The 21,900-nt window shown below is 39.2% G+C and overlaps 1 pseudogene; it reads right to left on the reverse strand.

Moving 5' to 3' along the window:
- Positions 1-224: 224 nt before the first annotated feature.
- Positions 225-1,073, reverse strand: LOC128117210 (eukaryotic translation initiation factor 1-like; annotated as a pseudogene).
- Positions 1,074-21,900: the final 20,827 nt, after the last annotated feature.

The raw sequence follows: 21,900 nt of genomic DNA on the forward strand, positions 1-21,900 counted from the left end.
TTTCTGTTTTGTTGGTAATAGTGGGTTTTTTGTTTGCTTTGTTTTGTTTGGGGCTCTTTTCAGTTTATTGCTGGAAGGAATTACTCTAGTACAAGTGAAAAGGAGACTCCAAAAGGCTATATGATACAAGTTGCAAGGTTTTTAAACTTGTGACTAGAGACAGAAGGGAAATTCTACTTCCTGAAAAAGAAATCCTCACTTAAACTTCAGAGAGTCACAAGCACCTAAAACTCATGAACCTTCAACTGATCTGTTAGCTGCTCCAATCTCTATCAGAAACTAGCATTTGTTCTTGTGACAATCACACAGCAGCCAAATCCCTTCTCCATACTCTAGATGCCCAATTATAGGACTACTGTAAGCAAATTTCTTTTCAAATGCCTTGACTGACTGGGTTTTTGTTTTGTTATTATTATTATTATTTTAATCAATGATCAACGATGCCTTAGACAGTAGTTAGGATTTTTCTGTCATTTCTCTGTTGAATTTGAATATGAGTAATCCTCAGTGCCAACAGGAAGCAGGTCATCACCCTTACTTGCATCAGTAAATAGGTTGAAACTACAGAGGATCTGGATAGCAGACACAGAATAAACTCACCTTTCCTCAGTGGAAATCACCTGCAAGAGGTGACTGCAGAAGGAGAGGACTCAAGGCATTGGAGAAGGGAGAGAGCTCAAGAGGGGTGGGCCGTTGTGGGGGGGGGCTGCCTTTTCAAGTCTTAAAGTGTCTTCTAAAAAGCGGAGGTTAAATTTCAGTGAAGTCAAATCAGACCTTGTTCTACTATTCTGTGTTTTGTGGAGAACTTAATCTTCTTAATCACAGTTGAATCTAGAGTCACACAAATTTTTATTTTTTTCCTTGAAATTTGCATAAGCTCTTCAATTTACAGATCAGTTCGAGTTTTGGCATACTGTTTTTATAGGTGGTATGATGTAAGAGCCAAGGGTTAAAATTTTTGTTTTATTCTGCATCTGGAAATTCAGTTGTTAAGCTCCTGTTTCTTGAGTATATCTTTCCTTATTGAATTACATTGAGATAACTGACAAGACCCCCACACATTACTTACCCATTTGTATTGTGAACTCCAGTGTTGTCTCTTGGTTTCAATGTTTCTATACTAATACTACACTCCTTCTGAATACTCTACCATGGGAGTAAGTACACATCTTTTGATTCATTTTCCTTATGAGGAATATAGGCTTATGCTAGTTCCTTGGTGATTTCATACACAGTTTAGAATGAGCATGCCAGTTCCCTGGAAGATCTCTGCTGGCATTTGAGATGAGATCACACTCAATTTACAGAATCCCACAGAGAGAGTCGACATCTTGACCTGCATTAGCCATTCAATGTTTGATATCTCTCTCCATTTATTTAGATATTTTTAAATTTCTCTTAGCACTGTTTGTCATTTTTAGCTTACACATCTTGAATTTTTATTAAACTTATTGCTAGTTATTTTATATTTTTACACTTTTGTGAAAATGACTTATCTACACATTTTCAATTTTGGTTAGAAATACCATAAAGAATAGATTTTTTTTCATATTGATTTTGTTATTCAGAACTTTGCTAAACTCAGTCACTCCTTTTCATATTTACTTTTTGTATACTTCACATGAACAAAAAACATTATGTTCTGCTAATAAACAGAAATTCTTTGTAAATTTTGTTTGTGTTTTTCTTGAGCTAGCACGGTCAGTCAGTCTTAACTAGATGCAGAGAGGGGAGGATGCTTTGGTCTTGTTCTAGTCTTAAGGGTAAAGCTATTGATCTTTACCAGGAAGGATGATATTAGATGTGGAATTTCTTGTAGATTTTTATTTGTTTGTCTTTTGAGACAGAGTTTCTCTGTGTAGCCATAGCTGTCCTAGAACTTGTTCTGTAGACCAGGTTAGCTCTCCTCTACCTCCTGATGGGACGAAAAGTGTGTAGTACCACACAGGCTTTTATTTCATTTTTGTAGATTGAAACAAAACAAAACAAAACAAAACCCAGTTTGAGTGCTGGAGAGTTAACTAAGTGGTTAAGAGCAAATACTGCTCTTCCAGAAGATCAGAATTTGGTTATCACCACCCCACTACATGACTCACTTCAGATGTTGTATTTTCATAGACTTTTCAAATTTGGTGTTTGGGGAACATGTCCTAAGTTTTTTCCTCTGTGATGATGGCTCTTATTCTCAAGATGTTGGTGTGGAAGACATAGGTGACATGGCTACTCTGTTGGCTGTGTTCAATTTCCACAAGTCTATCAGCTTCCCAGACATCCTGCCCTTTTAGAACACCAGGCAAGGCTGACAGGTTGGAAGGTCTAAAGTCCTTGCCAAACCTTCTTGATTTCCTTAACCTTATCCACACTTCTATAAATAGTATCTCCACTTAAATTTTTCAGTGTGTCTGTCTTTTGATACAATCAATGTTCTTAAATATCAGGTCTTCCTTAAGAGTTAAGCTGTGTTAACACACTCAGAATTATCTACACCTTTTCATTAAAGAAACAAAAGCCTTTAGAAGTAATTTGATCTTAAGGTCAGGTGGACTCTTCTAAATGCCACTTGATTACTGTGACTTTATACTTAAGCATATATTTCTTTTTTAAAAAGGCAGTCTTAAGGTTAGTCCCCCTTCCTAAAACAAAGAAAACTCAAGGAGTTGAGCTAATCAGCTTATTATTTAACTGGTCTTTGCCTCTCTTTTCCTCTGTAGTAAATAGAAAGCATTTTTGGTGAGGCTTTGGAGACATTGTGGTGTCTACATGATATGGAGAACTTGGAGTGTCATTATTGCTACATAAATTTCTTTTCTTCAAAAGCTTGAGTTCTTTTTTTTTTGTAACCTAGTCTCCTTTGACTTTCATTTAGTTATATTATTTGGCTTTCATTTTTCTAAACTATTTCAATAAGGTAGCATGTTTGCGTTTCTAATTTTAAGATATGCCTTCATCAACCTAAGATTTCTCTACTTGGAAGTAATGGAAAGCATTAATTTTCTAGTACACATTAAGGCAAGGTTCCACTGTGTTTGGGGAAAGTTTTGTTTGAGCACTTTGATTAAAAGAGAAGAGCAATTATTACAGACTATCTATTCTTCCTACTTGATTCCACAAGCCAGCTCTTGGGGTCGCTATCTGCTGTTGACTCCGAGTCCACCCCTACTTAAGAACAAACCTCTGCTTTACTTTATCATTTTTCTCACTGATGGTCTTCAGTCATATTTTAGCCCTCACATTAGGGCTGCATACATGCTCATATTTGAGTTTCTCTTTCATTTTAGCTCTTGACTCTTTAAAGCAGAAACAAGGACAAAATCATAGGGAAACTGCATACTTGGAAGTTGAGTAAATGTCTTGTAAGTTTTAAACTGACACCATTGCCTGGATAATGGGCTGAGAGAATAAAGTTTCAGAATCACTTCATACCTTTGAAGGTAAAACATAGAAATATATTAACAACATCTTTTTGATGTGTCTAAGAACATATATATTCAGTACATGAAAGAGATAAATATGAAATATATATGGAAGATACTTGTTTTTTAAATACTCATAATTCTTCCTAAATGTATATATAGATATAATTTTATAATAATTTATAAATGTAGTCATGTTTTGCCTCCTGCTTTTTTCAATTTAAGTTTTGTGTATTGGTTTACCATTCTCTCTTCTTTCACTTCATGTTCTTTTATTATTATTATTATTATTATTATTACATGCATATAATGTATTTTGATCAAACCCACCCTGTATTCCTACCCTCCCCCCAAATTCCTCGAATCCCTTCCTTATTCCAATGACACCTTTACTTCCCAAGTTAATGTGATCTTCCCTGCCCACCTCCGCAGTGTGAGTGCAAGCATGCGCGCATATGTGTGTGTGTGTGTGTGTGTGTGTGTGTGTGTGTGTGTATGTTTGTGAGTTTTTCATCTACTGAATCCACTTAGTGCTGCCTGTATGTACTTGTGGGTAGAACCATTTATTGAAGCATGAGTAGCTTTTCAGGGGTCACATCCCGGAAGAAAACCTTTTCTCCTTGCACGGGTAGCTACTGATTGACAATAGCTTCTGAGATAGGGATGGGACTTCATGCCCCTTTTCCTATCCATGCTGGTGTTTTGTCAGATTTGATCTTGTGTGTTGTTAGAGTTTTCCTGCCTGGCCCACAGTCAGGACAAATCTCTCTCACCCGCCAGTCGCAAGCCGCTTAAACCCGATCAAATAAACACAGAGACTTATATTGGTTACAAACTGTATGGCTGTGGCAGGCTTCTTGCTAACTGTTCTTACAGCTTAAATTAATCCATTTCTATTAATCTATACCTTGCCACGTGGCTTGTGGCTTACCGGTACTTTGCATCTTCCTTATCCTGATGGCGGCTGGCAGTGTCTCCCCCCCAGCTTCCTGTTCTCTCAATTTTCCTCTCTGTTAGTCCCGCCTATACTTCCTGCCTGGCCACTGCCAATCAGTGATTTATTCATTGACCAATCAGCAACACATTTGACATACAGACCATCCCACAGCACTTGTGCAAGTCTTGTGTGTATAGACCCAGCTGCTATGAGTTTGTGTATGCAGCAGCCCTGTCATGTCCAGTAAACGCTATTTCACTCTAGACGTCCACCACCTCTGACCCCTAGAGTCTTTCTGTCTTCTCTACCGCAATGATCCCTGAGTCTTTTGGAAGGGTGTGTATGATGCAGATGCCCCACTTAGGGATGAGTACTCTCCAGTCTTTAGTTCTCTGAAGTCTTTTATTCTTTAATTGTGTGTCTCCGTGTTATTTGAAACACCCCAATACTTTTTTATTTTAAAATTTAAATTTAATTTAAAATTTTTGATAAATTATGAATGTGAGATGACCAAAAGCTGAAAATTCCTATTCTTGTTCTCTAATTTTCTCTGAGAATTAGGAAGCGTGGTCATTTGCTAGGAGTGACACATACGGAGTGAATTCGGGGTTCAGGATGTGAATGTAGTTCACAAAACCTGATGAAGAGGAGCAACTGACAGCATAGACATCTCTTCTAAGCCATCATTCTTATAACTACATAGCATTCCACTTCATGGAAGCAAATAACCCTGTCAACAGTGCCTTGCTATTGGAAGAACAGTAGATTGAAAGAAAGAAAGATTGAGTTGGCTGAGCCATTATTAGTTTTTTTTTTTTTTGGTCATGGTTAGTGTTAATAAATGTATTAAAACATGTCACAGGTGTCAGTTATGTAAAACACGAAGAATTCAGAGGTAACTAGGGAATTACTAAGTAAACAAGCTTTATATGTAGTAAAGTAGATGGCATTCCTAGCTCCAAAATAAGGAGGATTGGGGTAAAGTTCAAGACAAATGATGGAAGTGTTACTACAAAATCTACTTAACACCCAAAAGTCAAATCCAAAAGCCAAATCTCAGTAGATAAGAGTTGGTAGGGAGGAAATCAGATTTATTTACTAACAACTCCCAGAAAAAGTGAGGGTGTGGCAGAGATACTCTGCCCCTTCCCCCCCTCCAAAAAAAACCAATCTCAGAGAACTGAGGTTCACAAGATGGCTTTTAGCAGGGAGAGGGAGTACAGGGACAATGGAAAAAGAGGTGCCCACTGTCAGCAATGTAAATGTGTGATAAGAATTCAGAGGAACAAGAGAGTCATTCTGCTTCTGGAGAGGTTCATAGACAGGAGAGCATTTGAGGAAGATGATAAAGAACATGTACATTTGAAAGGAGAGATTTTTACCGAATCACATTCCATGGGGAAATCAACCATCCAGATTATGCCTGGCAATGTGAAATAACTTGAGCTGTTTTTCATACGGATTATATGAAATGGAGAGATGGATTGAGGCTTAAAGAGAATGTTGGTACATTATGAAAGGAAAGGAATCGGATGTTATTCTTCAGCCATCAAGAAACATAGTCCTGCTGGGTGGTAGGGTTGCATGTCTTTAATCCCAGCAGTTGAGAGGCAGAGGAAGGTGGATCTTTGAGTTCAAAACCAGCCTGCTCTACAAAGTAAGTTCCAGAACAGCCAGGACTGTTACACAGAGAAATCCTGTCTCAAAAAACAAAACAAAACAAAACAAAAACAACAACAAAAAGAAAAAAAGAAAAGAAAAGAAACATAGTCCCTTGAATGGGGAGTAAGACATTGAGACATGCTAGATTTTCAATGATATAACATGGTAAGATGTGAAGACATGTCAGCAGTCATCAAGTAACAGCCCTTAGCTTTGACTCATCTTACTGATACAATAAGTCCTTAAAGAATGAATGGGACTGAGAGGTGAAATATGAATAGTATGTTAATTCTAAAAGTGAAAGCATTGGCTACAGTATCTAAGAATTATTGCTACCCCCCAACAACTTTTGACTATCCTTAAGGTTAGAACTTGATATGCCAAGTAGTGTCAATCTATCTAACACCATTTACTTTCATTACTAAGACAAAATATCCATGACAGTAATTCTTAAATTATAAAGAGCCATTTGGCTCCTATCTCTGGAGGCTGGGCATTCAAGCACCATGGTTCCAGCATCTTCCAGGTATGCAGCAAAGCCTTCTTGCTGCATCATAACACAATGGAGGGCACCATATGTCAGCAAAGAACAACCACAAATAACTGAGTCTCTATTCTTCTCCTAAAGACATTCTAATAAATGCCATTGTGGAGCCCTGCCCTCATGGCCTCGTCCAATCCAAATTCTTCTCAAGGAATGATTTCCAAATATCATCATCATAATGGATTTGTAAGTTAAACATTTTTCTATTTTCTTCAAAGTGCAGCTGATGGTGACTGTTGTTACTTTTGGAGATTTTATAACCTCAACCTACTTATTGTTTCTGATAGATGCATGTGAATGCAACCAGTGATTTTGATAAGTTGGTGTCAGGAAACTTGATGATGGAGTTCAAAGCTCTTTTCGCAAGGAAGCTTGTGATGATGATGAATGGCTAGCATGATTAAGCTGGGACTCAGCCAAAACATTTATTGATGTCTGAATTTTGGTAAAATCTAGTTTGCCTTGAAATGACTTTCCCTATGACTTATACCTAACATTTCCAATTATTTAAAAAAAATTTCCCTAGTATTTTGTGGGTAAATAAAGTATCTGTACTTAGACTAAAATTCTACCTTGAGATTTGCAGAATTAAATTGGAGTCTATATTCCTTAGGAGATAAAACCCTTCCTAGGATTTTAGTCTATGGAACTTCAGGGACAATGGATTGTAGCACAAATTCTAGTTGGTCTTAATAATAAAAACTGAGAGTCAGATATAGAGGTAAATGCTGAAAGATCAGAGAGACAAAGGAGCAAGCCACACCCACTTCTTACCTTGCCAACTCCTCAGACTGAAAAGGGGCTGAGTTCCTGTCTCTGCCCGCCTTATATTCCTCTCTCCATCCAGCCATATCAGTCCCTGTCTCCACCTCCCTAGTGCTGGGATTAAAGGCATGTGCCTCCTAAGTACTGGGATCAAAGGCTTGAGATCCCGAGTGCTGGGATTAAAGGTGTGTGCCACCACTGCCTGGCTTCTATGGTTAACTAGTGGCTAGCTCCTCACTCTCATCTCTAGGCAAGCTTCATTTGTTAGAGCACAAACAAAAATATCACCACAATGGATGTTCACTTTGAAATATATATTTGCAATGAGGTAATTAGCAGTTCCATTCACTGTATATTTTGAGATTTAACGATTTCTTAGGGAAGAGATATTTCTGTATTACCTTCTGTTTGGCTTTTATTTCTGTTAAGTCTCTTAGTGGATGGGGTATAAGAGGCCTCTCTTTCTTTGCATCAATAGTCTGAAAAGACAGCATCTCCCTCTTCCTTGAGCAAATGGGAAAGGAAACTAATGATGGTGAGATAGCAGCTTGCCAGGCAGCAATTTGGAGGAACTGAAAATTATGTCACACTTTCGTGAAGCTAACACCGCTCTGGCCTTAAAATCTCACATCACCTTAGGCCCTCCGGCTCCTCTGTTATATATGCCTGTAGTTAGACCCAATCAGCTTCCAAAAAGGACAGATTTTATACCTCCTTCCCCAGCTCCCCAACCAGGGGAGAGTAGAACTCACCCCCACCTGACATTTGTTCCTATGGAAACCCAACAGGGGACAGGAAGGAGAGTCCAAAATTATGCCTCTTTCAGGGGCAGTATCCATTAGGCCCAGATATGTGTCTGTGGGTTCCTCCTTGTGGTGATTTTAAAGTAATGAACTTAACCGTTCTCCAGGTTTGATGCATGCTTTTTACAAAGTAATAAGAGAAAGATTTTAAGAAGATGGTTCTGTCATCTATTCTTCAGTAAAGATAGACTTCAAGATCATATGCTAGGTGATGAAGCACTCCCACACTGCTATCATTTTTGAGCTGAAAGCAACTTAAGACATTGACTTAGCATTGCTCAGCATTCCAGAGGGTCCTTAGAGATATTTCTCTGTGTCAGGTTGGAACAAGTAACACTGTGTACTGGGTGTCACATATGGCAGACTGTAGAAGCAAGAAGGTGGTTAACAGAGTGACCTTGAAGGTCTACTCTTTCCCAGACCAATAAGAGATTGTATACACACACATACACACATACTCATCATACACACCCCAACTACATACATACATACATATAACACACACATCGTACCCCCACATACAACATAACATCATACTCACAATACATATCCATGTCTTTATACAACACACACACACATAAGACACACGTATACATACCCACAGATATAACACAGACAATATGCACACATAACATAATATCATATACATATATACATCTATTTATCTCTATATGTATTATAATACACACACACCACAGACATATCAACACACACAAATACATACATAAGCACAAATTAAATACTTTTGGTTTGTTTGTTTTATTTGAGACAATGTCTCTCTTTGTAGTTCTGTCTATCCTGAAGCTTGCTTTGTGGGCCAGGCTGGCCTCAGGCTCACTGAGTTCCTCCTGCCTCTGCCTCTCAAATGCTAGGATTAAAGACATGAGCCACCATGCCTAGCCTACAGATTAAATCTTGATAGCACCATTATTCAATTAGGTGTTGCATTATATATGGGAAGAGCTAACTTTTATTAATGTTTTTGATATCTGTAGTTGTAAAAATAGTTTAGTTTTCCAATTCATGTACATTTGTACATCTAGGTATGCATATTTCATACAAAGTTTATAAAAATTGTATTATAATAGTATAGGATTTTTTCTACCTATCAAAATTGTGAGTTAGCATTTTACCAAGCTGATACATCAAATAAAATAAAGTTTGTCTTTTAGGTGGGAAAATATTCAGTCATTAGTTCTTATTAGTTCTACATATTAGTTAAAATATGTCATCATTGATTAACTTAACCACACTTCCTCATTTAACATTTATTGATACAATTTTTTCCTACTTAATACTATAGTTAACATTTTAAAATAATTTTAATATACTTTTTTTTAGGATTTTATTGGATTAAAAGGCAGGTGACACTTAATCTGGATTGCCAAACTGACTTGCAAATGGATCACTGTGGCTGAGTCCACATACCTTAGAGGTAAATTAGAGAAGTCCTCACTCAATTGTTAGTTCAGGCACTTTTATTCTTATCTTTGACCCCCTTTCATTCTTAATCCTTACCAGCCTTGTGGGGGCAAAAGAAAATATCCTATTTTAATTTGTGACTCCTGAGAGCGGTTTTAAGGCTCTTCATACTTTGAGTAAAACAATAAAACCAGAACTTAATTTCTCCTAAAATAAGGAAAGTTATGATGACTTCTATTACCCATGACATATTTGGAAACAATTTAAAATCAAGGGACTTGATTAGAACACTATTGTCGTTGTTTGTGGTATTTAGGGAACTTTTTTTCCCCCCACATGGAGTCGTGCTGTGTATAATTGCATATAGTCACAGCAGGAGATAGACATTTTACAGAGATAACATTTGAAGCCAAGTTTGAAAGGCGTCCCTCATGATCCCTACCACTTTGATTTCGTGTGGTAATTATTTTGTAATCATCTACACATGGCTTGAACGTGGTGTTGACAGGAGCCACCATTCCCCCGCTGGGCATTACAGAACTGAGTTTGGGGAAATATGATCAGAGAAGGTTTATTGAATTGTCACAATTTATCAATCTGACAAGTTCTCATTTCATTCTACTATTGTCTTCTTTCTCCCATTAAAAACATCTCTTTGTAAGAGGACCAAACAAAATGTGGACAATGGAATGCAACAACAATAATTAATAATAATAATAATAATAATAATAATAATAATAATACATACATACATACCCAACTATGTTACCTGGAAGGAGATACGTTTTAACAGTGTTTGTTCAGGACAGCCCAGTATATGTCTCTCCAGTTATTCTCTTCTATGGGCTTCAATTTTGTGACCTAAAAAATGAAAGAAGTGCTTTAGGAAATATTTATGGATCTAGTCTCAGTCCAATGTTTAATTAATTAATTCATTAACTAACTAACTAACTAATGTGTGTGTATGTGTATGTGTGTGTGTGTGTGTGTGTGTGTGTGTGTGTGTGTGTGTGTGTGATGGTGGTGGTGTGGGTGCTACAATACACACGTGGCAGTCAGAGGACAGCTTCTGTGGAATCCATTCTTTCCTTCCAGCTGGACTCTGAGAGTCTAACTCAGATCACCGAGCTTGCACCTCAGTGCCTTTACTTACTGATCTACTTCTTTGGTCCCAAGCCCAGAGTTTAATTCTATGTTTTGTTTATGAGAAAAGGCAATCGTAAAGATTACATTTCAGTAGATGTAAATAAAATAATTTCAAATCTAATATCTCCACTGCACATCTATGAATACCAGAAGACACTGGGTAGGGTGATCATATCATAGACTGTCTAGTTACTGCTCTGAAATTTTAATTTAGAAGAGAGTAAGGCAATGGTCCTGAATATGCATGTTGACCCTTTGGTATGTTAGAGACACATATTTAATGTATTAGGTTTCTAAGGTTTTGAATGTGACTTGAATTGTTGTTGTATATTAAAGTACACTCTAGTTTTACATATTCAATATCTTTTTCCTAACCAGAAAGTAGAAGGTACTGCAATAGCTAATATTTTCTTCAGCTTGGCATCCTTCATATCTCCCTTCCCTGTTTCTGCAGGGAATATTTTCTCACTCCTTGAGATTCTCACAGGGTTGCCAATCATATTGTCTTTTTTCTCACCTACCGTGGTGTCTCGAAAGAAAATGGCCCTCATAGAGAGTGGCACTACTAGGAGGTATAGCTTTGATGGAGTAGGTGTGGCTTTGTTGGAGGAAGTGTGTCACTGTGGGGGTATACTGTGAGGTCTCCTTTGCTCAAACTTTGCTCAATATTACTCACAGTTGCTTTTGCTGCCTGTGCAGCAGGTGTAGAACTCTCAGCTTTTCCTCCAGCACCATGTCGCTTGCACACTGCCATGCTTCCACCATGATGACAAAGGTCTAAACCTCTGAACTGCAAGCCTTCACCTCAATTAAATGTTTTCCTTTGTAAGATTTGCTGTGGTCCTGGTGTCTCTTCACAGCAATATAAACCCTAATCAAGACATCTACCTTCCTCACCCAAATTCACCCATGGAAAGGTAAGTCCATTCATTCTGGGACTTTTGTACTGTAGCTTTAGGGAAGCTTTAGTTTGACTCTCAAGTTGAAAATTTAGGACCGCTTGATGAGAGAACAGCTTGTTAGAGGAGCCCACACTCAGAGAAAGGGTATATAAACAGTGGAAGGACATTGGCTCAGCAGAAGATGGCAGGTTCAGTGTTAGCATGCACAGTGACCTATCACAGCAGAAAATAAAACAATGAAAACTTTCAGAGCAGACCTAGCCAAAGAGCATTGTTTTCAACATGTAGAAATAGCCAGTTGGCAGTAAGAGGGAATAAGGCCAGGCTAGAAAGAGCGTTTAAAGTGAGTAGACATGAATGGACGACAGAATGAGAGAACTCTGATGCTATTGGTTGTATCGCTGGATTGTATATACATGACTCAGTAGACTCTTTTTGAAAACTGAATTTGTTTTCCAATGCTGATAATCTGACGAATTCTACCACAAGTAAAAGAATAATTTAAAAAATTATATATACATTTGAGACAGAGTTTCAAGTCCAGGAAGACCTCCAACTCCAACAGGCAGACCATCAACTATGTAGTTGTAGATGACCTTGAACTTCTGGCTTTCTTATTGCCATCTTCTAGGTGCTGGAATTTCAAGCCTGTGCCAACACACCCAGTGTATGGGATGCTGGGCTGAAATCTAGGGCTTCACACATACTAGTCAAGTATTTGACTGACTGAGCTATGTCCCAGCCCCCACATAAATTTTTAGAGGCCTGTTTAGCCCCAATAAAGAATAGTCAGTGAAAATAATATTGCTAATTACTATACTCAAATGTGGACCCAGGGTTGTTAGTTTGGGCTTTAAGAACACTTATCCAATACGTTCTTCCTGAGCCCAAAATAGTTATAAAATGCTAGATAGTATTACATAGCCATAGAGAATTAAAAACCATATGGAAATGCCATTGTATTTTTTATATTAGCTTTTGGGCTTTTTAACTATTGTTGTATTGTGAGAATTCAGAAGAGAAAGTTAAGAGAAGTGGAATGATGTCTGTTTTATATTTAAAGACATGTGTCCTTGGAGGAAGTCACTTCCTTCCTGGACCCCATGCCCTATTCTGAAAACCCAGTAAAACAAGGTATTTGGGCTACATCATTTCCAGGTCCTTGGGGTTTTGTACCCATCTTCTCTCCTTCCATTCCCTTCTTTCCCATCTCTGCATTTTCTTCAACTATGATTTGTAGTTCTGACCTCTTAGGTTATAAAAGACATAAATGAGTCGAGAGAATTTGCAAGGCAAGATGTATGAATTACTTTTGCAAAGCGATGACCAATATACCTCAGAAAACACTTAAAGATTTACTTTGTCTCACAGTTTCAGGACTATCCATCCATAGTCTGTGACTCTGCTGATTCTGAGTCTGTGGTAGACAGAACATCATGACAGTAGGGGTATGTTGTGAAGGAATCTATTTACCCTGTGTTGGACATGAGCTAGAAGGAAAGGTAGTGACTAGGAACAAAGTATAACCTCCAGAGGCCCACCTCCAGGTACTTACTTCTCCAACTAGGCCCCACCTCCTAAGATTACTGCAATCTTCCAAAATAGCACTACTAGCTGGGAACCAAGGGGCCTGTGGGGCACAGGAGCCTGTTGGGGAAATTCATGTTTGAACTGTAAAAAGTCATCACATGATCAAAGGATTGTTCAAACTGGAAAGGAGCCAAATCAGCAAGGCTGCTTATGTGTTGTTGTTTCCCAAACTTCTTCCCTTTTGATTAGATTGTATTACCGGCTATGTTTGCAGCTTGGTGTGGCCCACTTTTTCATTAGACAGGAGAATAAGTCACAAAAGCCACCTAGAGGCTTGCTTATCAATTAATCTTCCGTCTCAGTCTGTCACAGTCATCCATTCCTTGTGTATTGATGGGCTACAAGAGGTTCAGCTGGTCTTCAAATGCCACTAGGGCAGCTAGAAAGAATATGCTTCCCTGTACGAGCCACTGCCTGGAGGAGAACAACACTGTCATGGGGTCTTTTGGTTCTTTTCTTTTCTTTTTTTTTTTGGTTTTTCGAGACAGGGTTTCTCTGTGTAGCTTTGCGCCTTTCCTGGAACTCACTTGGTAGTCCAGGCGGGCCTTGAACTCACAGAGATCCGCCTGGCTCTGCCTCCCGAGTGCTGGGATTAAAGGCGTGCGCCACCACCGCCTGGCGTCTTTTGGTTCTTATCTTCTTGATGGAAAGAATTTAGGCAAGAGACACAGATTACTTAAGCAGAAATTAATTCAGGATAACAAAGCAAAGTTTCCAGGGACTGAGTGGGCTAGCCCAAAGGGAGAGGAGGCAGCGACACAGAAGGTTCTGATTGTAGATTTTAGTCAAGTTTTTAGGACTATTTATAGGGTGGGTGGTATATTTATGGGATAAGATGATACCCTTCCATCCCAAACCATGGTGGAATGGATTTCTCTCTTAGCTTTTTTCTTCCCACGATCCTCTGGAAAATCAAGGCAGGGTCAAAACCATGATGTAAATGATTTTATGATGAGGTTGAGGACTTTTGAGTCTCCGGACCACACATGGGAAAATGCCCAGTGTCTTTGTTTTGAATGTAGTGGGAACAGTCTATCTCTAACTTAAAGAATACTTAACCACAATGAGGCATCCTGAATAACTGGAGACACAGCTACCAAGATATGTCTGTAGTCTTCTTGGTGGTTTCATGTTTATGTTCTTCTTGAGACCCCCCGAAGTCCATGATGGATCCCGTGACTTTAAGTTAAGGCAGCCTGCTATCCAAAGACTAATGAATTTTGCTGTTTTTCAAATAGCTTGTCAGGCTGTACAAACAGGAAGAGGGTCTTGGCCATGGTTGTACCCCTCACACTCCTAACACCTATCTTCTCCCCAAGAAGGAGATTGCTGGGGTTTCTTTTATCTTTATCGAATTTTTTTTATTCTTCCTTCACTTATTTACTTACTTATACAACACTGATCAATGTTATTACTTACTAAGATACTTTATATAATTCTGTCAGGGACAGACAGAATCCTTTATAGACTAGACAATGACACTATCTGAATGTTATTTTTGTCATTGATTGAATCCTTATAATACGATAAGACAAAGCAGGAGAGTAGAAGTTTGGGGAACAGTAACTGTGTTTGCACTCTGTTTATATGTTGTCTTATTTGTTTGTTTGGTTGGTGTTTGAATCAGAGATTCACTATGTAGCTCTGGCTCTCCTGGTGCTGAGTAGCCCAGGCTGACCATCCACTCAGAGTGATTTTCCTGATTCAGCCTGCATTTAGGATTACAGGGATGAACCTTGCTGTGTGTGCTTTGCAGCCATCAGAGCTCCCGTTAGTCAGTGCCATTTTTTTTTTAACTCCTTTCCTCTTTTAGTTATGATGCATGTGGTGTCCCCATTAATCTTCCAGAAGAGAGCTTCCACAGTCGATGAGTTGCTTCTGGAAACTTCGCTCATATTTTCTGTCTTCCCTCTACAGCAATGGGCTGAATGTTCTCTTGAATGGCAGGGATTATTTATGGCATAGGTCCTTCAGTGTCATTGTCCACAGAGAGAAGTATGACGCCAAGGGCATTCTCTACTCTGGATGCCAGACACAATGCCCATTAGCAGTAACAAGTACTACGTGTATGGCTGTTGCTTTTCCTGGACCACTGCTCCACCGCTGCTAGAGAAGAGACTCTGCCATCCATCACATCACCATCCACTCTTGCTTACTTACACTTTTCTTTAAATAACCTTCCAAATAAGAAAGTGGAAACATTCCATTGTTTATCTCTGACTAATAGGCCCTTTTTAGTAATAGGCATAAGGTCTTCCAAAGCCGACAGGCAGAGTTTGCTTTCTCTTCACGAAGGACAGTGCTGAGGAACTCGGTTTCACGGGAAAGTCAAATTGACCATTAAGCGGAATGGATTGTAATAGTTTGAGGTTCGGGAACTCTGATTCCTCTGGATCCAACACAGCACTTACTGCCCTTTTAGGCAAGCAGTGGAGAATCCACAACAGTAGACAGAACTTGCTTTGCCCTTCATATTAACTCATGCTCAGAAAAAGCCTTCAAATATATATATATATGGATATTATTCTAAGATTTGGAAAATTCTTTCAAATCAAGATTCAGAAAAAATATCACACATTTATTTATTTCCTCAGTTTTCCCTAAACTAAAATGGGGGGCATTATAAACTAACCCTCCATTGTTCATTGATTTTGCAAATTTGAGAGCTACACAACATACTTTTATATGGGATGCAGTAGAACACTGGGGGTAATTTTGCCCCTGGGGGAAGATGAGCAATGTCTGAAGATGTTTTTGTTTGTCCTATCAGAAGGAGGGGTAGTCATAGGATGAGCAGAGACAAGATATGCTGTCCAACACTCTGCAACGCTCAGGCTAGCCCCCACTACAAAGGATTATCTGGCTTAAAACATCAGTTTTGTTGAGACTGAGAAATTCTATACTGGAGGTAGTTTCTGTGGCTCATAAGGAAAAAGAGAATAAGAGAAAGTTTCTCATTAAGCAACTTTCTAGAACAGATGATCTTTTAATCCTGTTTTGTAAGGAAAAGATTTGAATTAGGTTAAATAAAATAGATCTAAATAAACACTAAAAGATAGCCTGGAAAAAAGTCAAGTCAGGTTAGATTTTCATAGTTCTTTAAAAATATTGTTTTTAACTTTTGATATTATAATTATGCCATTTCTTCTTTCCCTTTCCTCCCTTCAAAACCTCCCATATACCCCTTCTTTCTCTCTTTCAAAACCATGGCCTTCTTTTCTCATTAATTGTGCTTTTACACACACACACACACACGCACACGCACACGCACACGCACATGCACACGCACACGCACATGCACACACATGCGTACGCGCACACAGTCTAGGCTCCATATGTCAAAGAAAATATGTGGTATGTGTCTTCCTGAGTCTAGCTTATTATGATTTCCAGTTCCATTCATTTTCCTACCAACGTCATTTTTCTCTATGGCTGAATGAGATTCTTTTGTGTCTGTGCGTCATCTTTTTCTTATCCATTCAGCTGTTGATAGATATCCAGGCGTGACTCCAAGTCTTACCACAGAGACACTTGCATGTGTCTGTTTACTGCTACATCATTCAAAGCAGGTGACAATATTTCTATTCGTTCAACTTACTTTTGACTTTATTGGGTTTCTTATGGAAGTTGACCTCAAATGTATCCCTGCAAGTGTCCTTAAAATAACACCTTACCTTTAGGCGTCTGCTGGAAATATTATGGAGCAGCACTCCAATGCTGTTAAAGCCACTTCAACGTTTCTGAGGTCTTAGTCAAACTAAAGGAATGTTCTTAAATAGCAGTCTGTGAGGATTTAATCAGAGATTGGGGGATGGAGAAGGGTCTACCCCTAAGAAAAAACAGACTCTGTTGTTCACAATTTCCACCACACGAACATAGCTTTCAGGGCTTAATTAGTCCTGCTCTTGCCAAAATAGAGAGCTTTCTCAAGTGGAAAAGAGAAAAAGCCCTCCTTGTTAGCACCCACCTATGTCAGCTGAGTACTGTTGTGATTCACATGTCCAGGCAGAGCTGGGAGCCTATTGAAATTCTGAAGATGAATAATGTATGATAGAATGCTGTGCCCCAGAATTTGTTTTATTATCTAAATTTTGCAAACTTTAATATGCCTCCCAAGAAGTTGTCTTCTTTTATTAAGTATCACAAAGAAATGAAAGAGAAACAAAAACTACAGAGAGAAGAAAATCATTTTTCCAAATTATTTCAAAGCTGTAGTATGTGAATTTGAATTAATAAGTGAACCTATTTCAGCATAAATTATATTTAGAGAAAAATCTGCTTCTCCTTGTCCAACTGAATAAGTATCTATATTAGTGTGAAATAGCAACAAATTATTAGACACTGAGAATGCCTATATTAGCTACTGTGACCTTGCATAAAAATCCTATAAATAAAACAATAAAACAATGGAGCAGGACTTTGGACTTGGCAGTATAGATGGTAGGAGTCATATATTATGCCTAGGCCTGGGGAACAAAGGCACCACTCAAGGCCTCACCTGTAATAGATACGTTTTTGGACTGGATGTTTGTGTACCACCAGAACCCTTAGGCTGATGTCCCAATCCTCATTTGATGTCAGGGGTGAATAGTAATTGCATGAATGAATGTTTTTCATTGTAACACTTTATAGATGCAGTTATTTCTTTAATCACGTTCATCCTTCATTACTGTTTGTCCTGTCCTCACACCCTCCTCTTTCCCTTCCATTTAATAGTATCCCTTATACTTCCTCTCATTAGTTTTTCTTTGTTGTTGTTCACCCAGATTATCATCTGAGACAAAACACAGGATGCTGGGTTTTTTGAGTCTGTCACATTCGTTTAGCTTGGTGATCTTCAGTTTCATCCATCTTTATGGAAATGTTATTATTTTGTTCTATTTTGTGGTTAAAACTTACTCCCTCCTCCCGTGTGTGTGTGTGTGTGTGTGTGTGTGTGTGTGTGTGTGTGTGTGTGTGCGCGCGCACGCGCGCACGCGCGTGTGCACACGCACACAAGCATTTGTTCCTATGCACTCTAAGGATGCAAAGTGATCAGCTCCTTTGGGCATGCCACACTGACCTCCCCACCTCTATGAACTGCACCTCTAACTGTGAGCTAAAATAGACCCCTTCTGCCTTCAGCTGCTTTTGTCAGGGTCCTTTATTGAAGCCCCAAGAAAGAACCAAAGAGACATCTTGATGGGGTCACCATTTTGGGGTTATGGAGAAACCTGGTGCCAGGGAAACTCCCAGGAATCCACGAGGGTGGCCCCAGCTAAGACTCCTAGCAATAATGGAGAGAATGTCTGAACTTCTATCTACTATAATCAGATTGGTGACTAGCCTAATTGTCATCATAGAACCTTCATCCAGTAACTGATGGGAGCAGATGCAGGGATCCACAGCTAAGCATTGGACTCAGTTCCGGGCGTCCTGCTGAAGAGAAAGTGGAAGGATTGTATGAGCCAGGCTAGGGGGGGTCAAGGTCATGGTAGGAAAACCCGCAGAGACAGCTGACCTGAGATTATAGGAGCACATGGACTTGGTACCAACAGTTAGGAAGCCTGCATGGGACTGACCTAAGTCCTCTGCATGTGTGTGACAGTTGTGTAGCTTGCTTTGTTTGTCAGGTTCCTAACAGTGAGATCAGGACCTGTCCCTGGCGCTTAGCTGGCTTTTGGGAACTTGTTCCCCATGCTGGATTACCTTTCTTAGCCTTTATGCAGGGGGAGGAGCTCGGTCCTACCACAACTTGATGTGTGCCATGCTATGTTCAAGCCCATGGGAGGCCTGCCCCTTTTTGAATGGAGACAGAGGAGGAGTGGATGGGGAAGGGGTAGGTAATAGGAGGAGAGGAGGGAGGGGAAACTGTGGCCGGTATGTAAAAATAAATGAAAAAAAAAGTTAATTAAATAAATAAAATTTACAAAAAGGGATGGGGGTTTGGGGATTTAGCTCAGTGGTAGAGCGCTTGCCTAGCAAGTGTAAGACCCTGGGTTCGGTCCTCAGTTCGGGGTGTGTGTGGGGGATTAAAAAAAGAACCAAGGCATGAAACTAGCTGTCTTGTAAGAGGAGACATAGAGTTTACATGTCTTCTCTTTGCTGTTTTATAAAGAGACAGTAAGATTGTTGTCTGCCAGCGAGGAAGAGTATTCTTACCAGACAGTACATTTGCCTTGTCCTTGGGATTCCCAGTCTGCTAGGAAGGACTAAAATCTGTCACTGAAAGCATGCAGTCTATGGATTCTCTCATAGCAGTTCACAGCAACGAAAACACCTTCTCCTCTTCAACTGTTCCTTTTTCTTTTAAGAAGGTTGCAGAAACTTTCAGATAGTTATTTATCCACTTGCTTTGTCTTTACTTATTTTTTTCTCTTTTTCCTTTTATTTAAAATAGATTTTTTTTCTAACCTATCATATACCGATTAAGGCTTTTCCTCCCTCTACTCCTCCAAGTTCCTCCCCAGCTCTCCTGCTACACCGACCCACCCCTCTTCTGTCTGTCACCAGAAAACAGACTTTTAAGGGATAACAATACAATAAAACGTAACGAACTGAAACAAAAACTAACACGTTCGGAGTAGAACAAAACGAACAGAAGGAAAAGAGCCCAAGAAAAGGCATGAGAAACAGACAGAGAAACGGAGACCCACTCATTTACCCACTCAGGATCTGATAAACCCCCTAAAGTGGAAGCTATAATATATACACAAAGGTAAAAAAGAGAGAAAAAAATTGTGTGTGTGTGTATATTTTTAATTTAAAATGAGATATAATTTAAGAAAAAAAAAAGGAAGAGCCCTGACATGGCATTATAAGACAGGGAGCCTCCAAAGATGCTGTTAAGCTTGTTTTCTATTGGCCATCGACTGCTGGGCGTGAGCCTGCCCTTAGAATAGTTTGTTTCCCCAGTGAGAATCCCTTGGGGGAAAACTAAATTTTCATTTGCCAGTAGTTATCAACTGGAGAAAGCTTCTGGGTTAGGGATGGGTATACGTGTCCACTTCTCCTTTGAGCTCTAAGACCCCATCTGGTGCAGACCCACACAGGCCCTGTGCACGCTGCCCCAGTCTCTGTGAGTTCCTATATATGTGGATCCTGTTGATCTAGAGTGCATTGTCTCCTTGGTACCTTCCATCACCTCTGGCTCTTACACTTTGTCTACCTCCTCTTTCACAAGGTTCCCTGAGCCCTGATGGGAGTGATTGAATGTTTAGGGTTGAGTGTTCCAAGATCTCACTCTCTGAATATTGTCTGGTGGTGGGTCTTTGAGTTTTTTTCCATCTACTGTAGGAGGAAGCTTCTCTGATGATGGCTGTTGCTTTGTCTTTATATTAAAGCAGCTTAAGATTAGTTACTTATATACATCTCAAATAAACGCTTTTCCTAACACTGTGACTCTCATCTTTGGAAAGAGTAATGATTTTGCTATTCACATATTTAGAAATTAACTGAGAATAAGAACTGGAGAAGTGACTCTCTGGGTACAATGTTCACTGAGCAAGCATGGGGTCCTGAGATCAGATCCCCAGTACGTATGTAATGAATGGGGTGTGGCATAGGTCGGGGAAGATACTGTGGATTCCAAGGGCCTGCAGTCCAGCTGAAATGGGAGCTCCAGATTTAGTGAGAAACTGTCTTTTTTTGTTTGTTTGTTTCTGATTTTTAAAATTGTTCATTTCATTTCTTACAGAGAGAGAGAGAGAGAGAGAGAGAGAGAGAGAGAGAGAGAGAGAGAGAGAGAACATAAAATTAAGTGAATGATCTGGGAGGAGTTAGGGGATGTGAAATATGATCAAAATACACTGTAAGAAAGAAATTTTTCATAAAAAATCAAATTAGATAAAGGCTGTGTACCTTTGGAAATACTGATTAAAATTCAGTAAGTTAAATAGCCCAATAATAGTCTTTAAAGACTTTAAGGCAACTGTGGAAGCGCTGAGCTAATCTTAAGCAGAACTCATGGAATCAGTGCAGACAGAATCCAAGTCAGAACTCTGAGCAGACTCTTCTCTGCAGAGATGGATGAGCGCAACAACGTCAATGCAGGCTTGTTTATGTGAGAGGCTCCCAAACCCGTACAACCTTTGATGACATAAAGAGCAGACCAGATGATATAAAGACCAAATTTGAAATACTCAGATGAGAAGAACACTGCACAGAGCACATGACTACTCAGAATTGCTGTGTAGATAATTGTCAGTCCACTGAGAACTTTGCAGAGATCCAGTTCTTCAGCATCTTATGTCCTCTCTTGCCTCCACAGGCACCAGACATGCACGTATGAGATGCATAGACATATATGTGAGTAAATACTCAGAAGATTTAAAAAATGAATGAATGTATAAAAAAGAAGAGAAAAAAAATCCCAAGCAAGCACTGGCTACATCCAGAACTGTAAATAATGGTAAGCTAAAATTATAGATTGAAAGTGACTTGGAAACTACTAGAAGAACACGTTTTGGGGAAAAGGTAATGAAGAAAACCTGGACTATTAACAAGAATCTCTAAGATAAGGGAAGTAAAAGAGTTCCAGGTTTAAAGAGAAGTAGCTCTGCCCATGTTGGGTCTGCTAAAGGAAGAACATAGTTTCAGGAAAGGAAAATGCGCTATACCAGTTATTGTGAACATGGTACAACTGGACCAAGAGAAACAGCCAGGGAAGAAAGAGGCCAAACAGACCTGTATCTGGTTTCTTTTTTGTTAAAAGTATCCAAATGAATACTTTTAAAAT

The sequence above is a fragment of the Peromyscus californicus genome, unplaced genomic scaffold (assembly GCF_007827085.1).
Source record: "Peromyscus californicus insignis strain IS unplaced genomic scaffold, ASM782708v3 Scaffold_20__1_contigs__length_68692818, whole genome shotgun sequence".
Classification (NCBI taxonomy): Eukaryota; Metazoa; Chordata; class Mammalia; order Rodentia; family Cricetidae; genus Peromyscus; species Peromyscus californicus.